At 42.9% G+C, this 9590-nt stretch overlaps 1 protein-coding gene across 1 annotated transcript in view; it reads left to right on the top strand.

Moving 5' to 3' along the window:
• The first annotated feature begins 571 nt into the window (after positions 1-571).
• The window catches only part of MGAM (maltase-glucoamylase), an 89873-nt gene continuing 80854 nt past the window's right edge, over positions 572-9590 (top strand). The window contains exon 1 of the mRNA XM_086688354.1: positions 572-725. The gene's annotated coding sequence lies outside the window, so the exon portion shown is untranslated. The remainder of the gene's footprint in view (positions 726-9590) is intronic.

Here is a 9590-nt window from a genome sequence, read left to right as displayed (position 1 = left end):
CCTTAATCGGTTAAGCATCCAACTCTTGATTTCAGCTCAAGTCATGATCCCAGGGTTGTGGGATCGAGCCTCGAGTCAGGCTCTGCACTCACAGCATGGAGCCTGCTTGGGATCCTCTCTCTCCCTCTCTCTCTTCCCCTCCCCCCTTCAAAATACATAAATAAACATTTTAAAAAAATAAGAATATAATTTTAAGAGAGGTTCCCGGAGGCACCAGACTGCCAAAGGATGTCCATAGCACAAAAATGCTTGCGGACAACTCTTCTAGAGACCAGAGAAGACCATTCTAAAAACATTTTCAAAATTATTTCCTTCAAATCACAGATTAGAAGGTTGTGTTAGTAAATGTCAATGGGACACTGAGATGGTTTCTGTTTTGCTTTTTATCATCTACTGGTTGCGTCGGTCTGTGTTCCCTCGCGAGGCGCCTGAACGTGCTCTCCTCTGAATGTACATTCGGCACCTGGAGGGGTCAGAGAGGGTCAGGACGATCACGTCTTCCTCCAGGTTCTTAGGAAGTTCTCGGAGGAAGACCATGATTACTAATTAACTAGCAAATCTGATCTTGAGAATGAAAGCTGGGCAGTCATCTGCATTTGAAACCCATTGGCGTGGACACAGTAACCGCTCAGCAGGGCTGTGACTGCACTCTGTGGACTGTGCTCCTTGTTTCTCTTACTAGGCCGTCCTTCGGGAGAGTGGCGACAGTGGTAGGAAGTGATGAGGTATGTTTGTGAACGGTGTGTTTATTTATGGCTCTAGATGTGTGTGTGCAAGTGTGTGTGGACTGGTGCTGATCTCCTTTAGTCAGACCGTCCTTGCCACTGATGAAACACAGAACTACACAGCAAACATAATTACACAAACACACACTGAAAACAAGGTTCAACTCATTTAATTTTTTTTCTTGCTCTGTGTGTGTGTGTGTGTGTGTGTGTGTGTGCTTGCGTGCATGTGTGTGCCTTCTTCTGGACCAAGGCTGGGTCTACAAGCCCTACTGTAGGTAAGCCTTTGTGCATGTGTGTGTTGTGTGTGTGCATTTAGGGGAGGGTGATGAAAGAACAAATACTCGAGGTAGCAGTTCTTCCTGATTCAGGAGGTGAGGTGGGGGAAGGGAGGCAGAGGGGTTAGAATAGAGTCCGTCAGGACATTCCTTCTGGAAGGATGCTGAGTTGTGGTTGAGCGGTGGTAATTAGAGAGTCCATTGTGGTCAGGAAATTGAGAAATCTATTGCTACCTCCATGAGTTGGGTGCCTCAGTGATGGAATAAAGAATTATTCTAGGGAAGAGTCCAGGTAGTGTGTGAGTTACAGGGGCGTGGGCAGGTGTTGGTGTGCGGGGGGCTGTGGGGAGTGTGAGAGACTTCCTGTGGAGTCAGAGAGGAGGGCACGGAGGGGAAGACACAGGGCCTGCACTGGCAGCCTTGTGTGAAACAGAACGAAGTGCTGAGGGAAGGGGAAGGCGGCAACTTGTTGCTGATGGTCTCTCTCTGGTAAAGCCTGAAGAAAGCTGGGTCCTCACTGGTGCTAGACCCATGTGGGCATTTCCTGGTTACTGAGGTGGGAAGGAAGAGTTTCTGTTGGGGAAAGAGAAGGAGGCCAAGATCAGTTGCATGGGCTCACTAGAAAAGGCTACCAGTGGTCCCTGATATGGGGTCCGGACAGTGGCCTTCATGTGCCAAAGGGACCTCCTGCTGTCCACACTGGCTATTGCTCTGATGTCATGTTGCAGAACAGTGAGTGCACGTGTGCTGGGCCGGGTGGGAGTGAAAGGGGAGGGGTCTGTGGTTTGTTGTGCTGGGCAGGGCCAACGTGTATCAGTGACCACATGATGCACAAGGACATTCTGTCCTTTACCCCACTTTTAAGACAGCTCATCACTATTTCACTCATGCTTAGACACGCGATGTCAGTGATGTTTTTGTTGTCAACCATTCCCTTGTAAAATGAGCTTTGATGAGCTGATAAAGTTACTTTACAAACTGCTCCATAAGCGTGGAATACCCGTGAGCTGGTGGACTTGGAAGAAGACAGTTTCCATTTAAAGTGGGTTCAGGAGTTAGCTGCAGAAGGTGACGAGGCAGAAAAGCCTTTGCCCACCCTGGTGCTGGGGTCATGGTAGGCCATATCTATCTTCTAGAGATGATCCCTTTGTGGTTCAGATGGGGAAACTGAGGCCCGGAGGGGTTAGACAGTAGCTGGGAGACAATGAACCAACCCAGTAAGTTTTGCCCAGAAATTTTGAGGAATAGCCATGCCTGGCTGGGCTCCTCTTTGAAAATTCTCAGTCTCTATAAAACTAACCCTCTCTTTTCCACTCGACCTCTTGCCTTGTGTTATCAAAGGATTTTTAAAAGAAAGGCTTAGATCATCATATGCAAATACAGACACTGTATTTGGAAAATATGACAATAGATTATCCAGTTTTCTGAAATTACTTTTGATAGCTATTTCAATAGTTCAGGCCCCTACCTGGTTTAATCTACCTGCTTTGCGTAAATAGTTATAACAGTACCAGGAAAATGACCTTTGGCAATTATTCATATAACCAGTTTATTTTATTTTATTTTTGAAATGTTTATTTATTTTTGAGAAAGAGAGAGAGAGAGAGAGAGAGAGCAGAGGACGGACAGAGAGAGAGAGAGAGAGAGACAGTGGATCTGAAACAGGCACTTTGCTAAGAGCAGAGAGCCAGGTGCGGGGCTCAAACTCATGAGCCGTAATATCATGACCTGAGCCGAACTCAGATGCTTAACTGACTAAGCCACCCAGGCACCTAATATAACCATTTTAATTCAAGAGGAAAAAATGACTGTTGGAGTCTGCACAGTTTACGTACAGTAATCGTTTGGTCTTTGCAAGTGAGCTCCTCCATGAGCAGTCTAATTGAAAGTGCAACCCTCACCCCCACCTTCCTTATCTTCCCCCTTCTCCATTGCACTTACCACAGCCTGACCTAGATGACAGGTGCACTTGTTTTGTTTATTGCATCTTTTTCTAACCACAAGAGCATAAGTCCCGTGAGGACAAGAAGCTTTATCTGTTGTGTTTGTTGTTGTAGAACCAGCTCCTGGAAGAATGCTTGGCACATTGTGGGAGCTTAATAAATAATTGAGGAGTGAATAAATACACTGCAATCAGATCTACCCTCCCCCCAAAGACATAGCATTGATAACTCGATGATGAATAATTATGGAAAGTGTGCATCAGCCGCTCGTTCTTGGTCTCATGGAGAACCCAACAGAGTGCTGTGGGCCACACCCTTAAAGTGAATTGACTTCTATGGATGCTTACAAAAGCACTTTTGAAGCCCCCAGGTGCTGTGGGGACTGAAATGTTGCAGAATTTTTGTTTCCTTTTTTCTCCATAAAGCTTCCAACCCCATGATTATCTCGGGAAGGACACAGCTATCTCTCATGTACCTCCTCTTAATTTAGCAGCCTTAATTATTCAGAAATACAGAAGTTTCCTGCATTGCTTGACATTTGGATTCAGACTCCCTGGTTTGAAGCTGAGCTCTGAGTGCTGGACCTTGGGCACCGTAACTTCTATCAAGCTCAGTTAACTATTGGTAACCTGGAGATAATTACAGTCCCTCCTCGTAAAGTGGTTGTGAGGACTGATGGAAATAATGCATGGAAGTATTTAGCCTTGTACCGTGCACATTCTGAGTACTTAGTTAATGACCCAGATACTGTCTGATAAAACTGCAATCTCACAAAAAGCCTGAGCTGGTGTACAACATGGGGCATTATAACTTAGACTACAGAGTAATGGTTGAAAATTCTGGCCGTGGAGTCCAAAGGCCAGTGTTGAAATTGAGGCTTTGCTTGTTATCCGCTGTGTGACATCAGGCAAGTTATTCGACCTTGCTGAAATTTTAATTTCCTCATCTGAAAGTGGGGCTGTCACAATAATTAACTTGGAGTTGTCATGAGGATTTCATGCAAAAAATTATGTAACCTTTTAGCACATTCACTCAATCATCATTAGTTATTTTTATCATTATCAAATTGCACAATTTTTGTTATGTGGAATAAAATATTTAAAGATTGATGACAGACTGCCAAATAACAGGTTTTTTTTTAACATTTTTCTTTTAAAAGCAATTAAAAGCAATTTAAATTACTCTCTTACTGTATTTGCCTTTTGCCATTTGTCTCGATTTTGTTTTCCTAAGTTGCATTCCTAAATTCGATTGTAGATTTCACCATCAAGATCTCAAGATCCCTGTGATTCAGAAAGTAATGTCAGCTAGAAGATGCTGAAGGTTTTTTTTTCAATAAGGTTTAAGGAAATGTTTCTCTTCTACAGGGAGAAAATAATTATTGTTGTTCTAGGGGTGCCTGGGTGGCTCAGTTGCTTAAGTATCCGACTGTTGATTTCACCTAAGTTCGTGATCTCATGACTCATGGAATGGAGCCCTGCTTCAGGCTTTACACTGACAGAGTGGAGCCTGCTTGGGATTCTCTCCCTCCCTCTCTCTCTCTCTCTCTCTCTCTGTCCCTCACCTCCTCTCTCTCTCTCAAAATAAACAAATATTAAAAAAATTATTATCATTGTTCCATAGAACAGGTAACCATATTTAAATATATGACACAAAAAGACTTTTGATAAGAGGCAGAAAGATTTTTTTAAATGCAAATGATACATTATTCAAGAAATCTTATTATCCATGCCTATTAATTATCTATTGCTGCATAGTAAATTACTCCCAAATTTCACAGCTCAAAACAAGAAATATTTTTTATTTCACAGTTTCTATGGGTTAGAAATGCAGGAGCAGCTTAGCTAGGTGGTTCTGGGTCAAGATGTCTCATGAAATTGTGGCCAAGATGTTGCCAGGGGCTGTAGTCATTTGAAGGCTTGACTCGGCCTGGAGAACCCACTTCTGAGATGACACCCTCCCTTGGCTATTGGCTAATGGCCTCAGTTTCTCGCTGGTTGTTGGACCTTCTCATAGGCCTCCTTGAGTGTCACTATGACATGGAAGCTGGCTTCTCCAAGAAACGAACCAAGAAAAAGAGCAAGGAAATGATCCAAGAGAAATAGAAAGGAAGAAGCTATAGTGCCTTTTATAATCTAGCCTTGGGAGTCACACACCATTCCTTCCACCACATTCTGTTTGTTAGAAGTGAGTCACTGAGTCCAGCCTACTCTCAAAGAGTGAGGGACAGGGGATTTGACTCCCTGTCTGAAGGGATGAATATCAAAGAATATGTGGACTTTTTTTAAAAACCACCATATCAGGGGCACCTGGGTGGCTCAGTCAGTTAAGCACCTGACTGGCTCAGGTCATGATCTCGCGGTTCATGAGGTCAAGCTCCTCCATGATCTTGCGGTTCATGAGTTCAAGCTCCCCTTTGGGCTCTGTGCTGACAGCTCAGCCTGCTGCAGATTCTGTGTCTCCCCCTCTGCCCTCCCCCATTCACTCTCTGTCTGTCTCTCTCTCAGAAATAAACATTAAAAAAAATTTAAAAACCTACCATATCATAATTTTGAAAAATAATGATTTTTATTTTATTGCAACACTTTACTCACTCCTGTCTATGGATATTTACACTATTCTCAGTCTTTTGCTGTTATATATGTTTCGTATCAGCCGCAGTGAAAAACCTTGATCTTATCTCGATGTGCAAGTGTATGTGTGGGCTAAATGTGTACAAAGGAAATTCCAGATTGTATGTGGTTTTAATAGTTTTTGTCAAATCTTCATTGTGTTTACGGTTTGACTGTGGGTACAACGTGTGGGTACCTTTTACTTCATAGTGTCTCACATAGTGCGTTTATAAACATTGGAGAAACTTAACATAAGCAATCTCCTATCTCACAGCTACTAGCAACCATCAAAGGGAAGAAGACACAACCACTCAGATAGGCGTTCTGATAACTCCTGTCCTTGCCAGTGAACATGAGATCACTCTTTACCTCACTAGCCAACTTCATTATATCAGGCATGGAAGGTTATTAATTTTTATGGAATTTTATATGCAAAATTAATATTACGGGATACCTTATAAGGCCTTTGGGAGTGTGAGGTATTGGGGACAGAACAGGTAAGAAAGATTGGAGTTGGGTAATTTAGTTTAGAAGAACCAAAGTCATCCTCATAGGGAAAGGTACAGCCGCCACATTTCCTTTCACAAAGTAAGAGGGCATTATATTGACAAAGAGCAATTTCTTTTTATTTTTTTAACGTTTATTTTTGTTTTGAGAGAAAGAGAGAGAGAGAGACAGACCTTGAGTGAGGGAGGGGTAGAGAGAGAGGGAAACACAGAATCCAAAGTAGGCTCCAGGCTCCGTGCTGTCAGTACAGAGCCTGACTTGGGACCCAAACTTGCAAACCATGAAATCATGACCTGAGCTGAAGTCGGACGCTTAACCGACCAAGCCACCCAGTCGCCCCAATAAAGAGCAATTTCTCATCAGTGTATAGGAAGCGAATCCTCTTGTCATTTAACCCTTGGTGAAGGACCGTGGAGAATGTGGAGCTTGCATGGGGACGCACTGATTGGGTAGAGAACGAGGCTACAAGGCAGAATGAAACAGTAAGTTTCAGATTCCCAAGCTGGGAGCGTTAGATTGAGGCCTGAGGGAAGAAGAACCGGGCTGTGCTTTTTGAGTGAAGCTAGCATGATTTACAAGACAGCGTGGGAGAGGAGCTGTGGATGTGGGTGCAGAAAGTGGGTCTTGAACGGACAAGACTGACACTTTGCCTCCCATTGTTTCCTCCTGACTTCGTGCGCCTGTGTCTCAGGTAGTGAGTGATTCACCCAACACGTGAGGCTCTAAAGCGCTTAGCAGCTAGGAGGGTAGATCAGAAAGGGTTCATAAAGACAGGAGCCAGGAACACACATCTGCCATTTCGTGAAACACTGAGTGAGATGAGCTGCCACACTCACTGAAAGTGGGGTGAACATATGTCTTAGGAACATCCTGCTTCTTACCCAGCACCCACTATCTTCTCTAAGGCAAATAATAACATAATGACATGTAATGCTTTGAAATGTGAAGTGTTTTTATTTGATTTTCACAATAAGAAAGTGATGATAGGTAATAATTACAATAGGTATTGTTAGTTTCACTTTTTACAGATAAGAAAACCAAGACTCAAGGGGCACCTGGGTGGCTCAGTCACTTAAGCGTCCGACTTCAGCTCAGGTCATGATCTCACGGTTTGTGGGTTTGAGCCCCACATCGGATTCTGTGCTGACAGCTCAGAGCCTGGAGCCGGCTTCGGATTCCGTGTCTCCCTCTCTTTCTGCCCCTCCCCTACTCACACTCTGTCTCTCTCTCCTTCAAAAATAAATTAGCATCAAAAAAAATTTCAAAGAAAACCAAGACTCAGGAGTATTAGGGAAATTCTTTTGACTATGACAGCAAGAAATGGTAGGGCAGGAAGTCAAGCTCCAGTATTCTCATGCCCTATTTAGCATGTTCTTTGTTCTGAGAAGGAGAACTTGGGGATAAGATGAAGGAAAATACTAATGAAATATTTAGCAGAGTAATCAACCAGAGAGTAAAATATTATTGATCAATAAGTATTGATTACGCAGATTCTACCAGTAGATACTTAAGGAAATAAAGAGGAAGAAGCAGGCATAATTTTTATGCCCTGGGAGCTCACACTTTGAGGAAGAAAAGGAGAAGAAAAGGGTGTGCCTAAGGAAGTAGACACACCTTTGGGAAGAACACCTTCGGAAAACTTACGTGCTTGACCACAAATGAGCTGGGGGTAGAGAGAGTACATTGACATACTAGGGGTGTTTTGATGGGGTTGATAATTTCACAAGGGACCATCCATCCCCTAAGACTCCCTCCAAATGTGTTATTTGGTTTTTTGTTTTTACAGTCTCCAACTTAATATTTGCCCCATTTTTCACTGTCCTCAATTTATACCTGCCATTCCTCCTCCCACCCTATAAGATAGTGTCATATGATATTATTAAATACACTGATCAACTCAAAATTCCCAATGTGATTTTAAAACAGTAGTGGAGGGAACTGAATATCAAACTCATTTGGGGAACTTTTAAAACCTACCCAGAAAGGTTTAAGATGGTAGATGGATCATATGACTTTACCTGTTTTCCTTTCCAAACTTCCACTGATATTCTTATAAAGATGTACCAAATGAAATGAGTCTGTAACAAAATGGAAAAAGAAAAGCAGACATGACCGTTGTGCTGGGTATAGCAGAGCAGAGACTATCTCAGCTCATAATCAGCCTGAGGAAAGGGGTCTGTAGAGTTGGAGGCAGTTCTGCACAGAGAGATCACTGGGCCCTGAGCTAAGAGTAGGGAGGATAGAGCAGCAGAGGGGTATAACCAGTGTTCAGCTATGATTGGACTTAATAAACGGGCTGTGAAGAGCATTATCTTCCAGAAAGTGGATTTACTAATGTATGTTCTCCTTATAAAGAGATGGTTTCCAGCTATTTCTTTTTTATGTTTACAACTCATATGAAGGCTGTTATTCATATGAAAAATAGTTACAAAGGTCATATGGAGAGGGAATGGCTGTATATTCTGAAAAAAATCTCCCTAGAGATAATGATTACCTCTCCTTAATACTTCAAAAATCGTTGATTAAAAGAAACCTTGACTTGGATCCTTTTGTAAAATAAATAACTGCATTCCAATTTATATTATTTTTTATATCCATTTCTTTCTTTTTCTTTTTTTCATTTGGATTCCTGTGGTTACTGGCAAGATTCCTGGGATGAAGGCACATGGTTTCTCATTTTGTCCCTCCCTTATCCCTCAGGAAAGAGGAATGAGGTCCCTGAAGTGCACCTGTGATATAGAGCATCTTATAGTGTTGTTTCCACTCAGTCTTGCTCCTGAATCAGCAAATACTCATTTAGAGCACATGCCAGGGGCATCCCATGAGGCACTGTGGAATTCTTCCCAACATTTTCCCCATCATAGAGCACAGAGAAAATGATGGTGGCATCATTAGGCTAACTGAAAGGGCTCTGGATTCCCAAAAGAGGCAACTCTCAACAGGAGAATGGCCCAGTCCTGGACTCTCTACCAGTGCCCCGCCCCCCCCAACCTGTCAACAGAACCAGGGAGTCAGTATCTCTGACTGTCAGGCTGAGACAGATAACTCAGGGAGGGGTGAGATATTCTCACTCACTGGCCTCTAGCAGCTTAAAACTTAGGAGAGGAAGACAGATTGTCCTCAGAGTTATGAGTATAGATACAGATAGATTGCTTGGGAGCAAGAGAGGGAGGGAGGGTTAATTTTAAGTCCCAGAAGAGATGTTGTTTGAACTGAAGAAACACGATTCTTGTAAGTGTAGAAGATAGGGTTGGGGGAGGGTGTGGGTTTTGCTGTAGTCATGAAGAGAAGCATGCCTTTGGAGTATAGACTTAGAGTGAATTTCAGCTCTACTGTTTATCACTGCTGATAAGTTTTATACCTTTCTGACCTCTGTTTCATTGCTCATAAAATAGAGATGAATAATACCTGTATTTCAGGATTATAAAGATGACTAGTAATGTTTGGAAAATACCTGGAATACAGAAGCCCCAAAACCTTAGCTAGAGTGATTATTAAGAGTTAGACTATAGGGGCGCCTGGGGG

Source organism: Puma concolor, chromosome A2 (genome assembly GCF_028749965.1).
Source record: "Puma concolor isolate L17-30 chromosome A2, mPumCon1.1.hap2, whole genome shotgun sequence".
Lineage (NCBI taxonomy): Eukaryota > Metazoa > Chordata > Mammalia > Carnivora > Felidae > Puma > Puma concolor.
The sequence above is the reverse complement of the archived record's forward strand: the minus strand, read 5'-3'. Positions and strand labels throughout refer to the sequence as shown.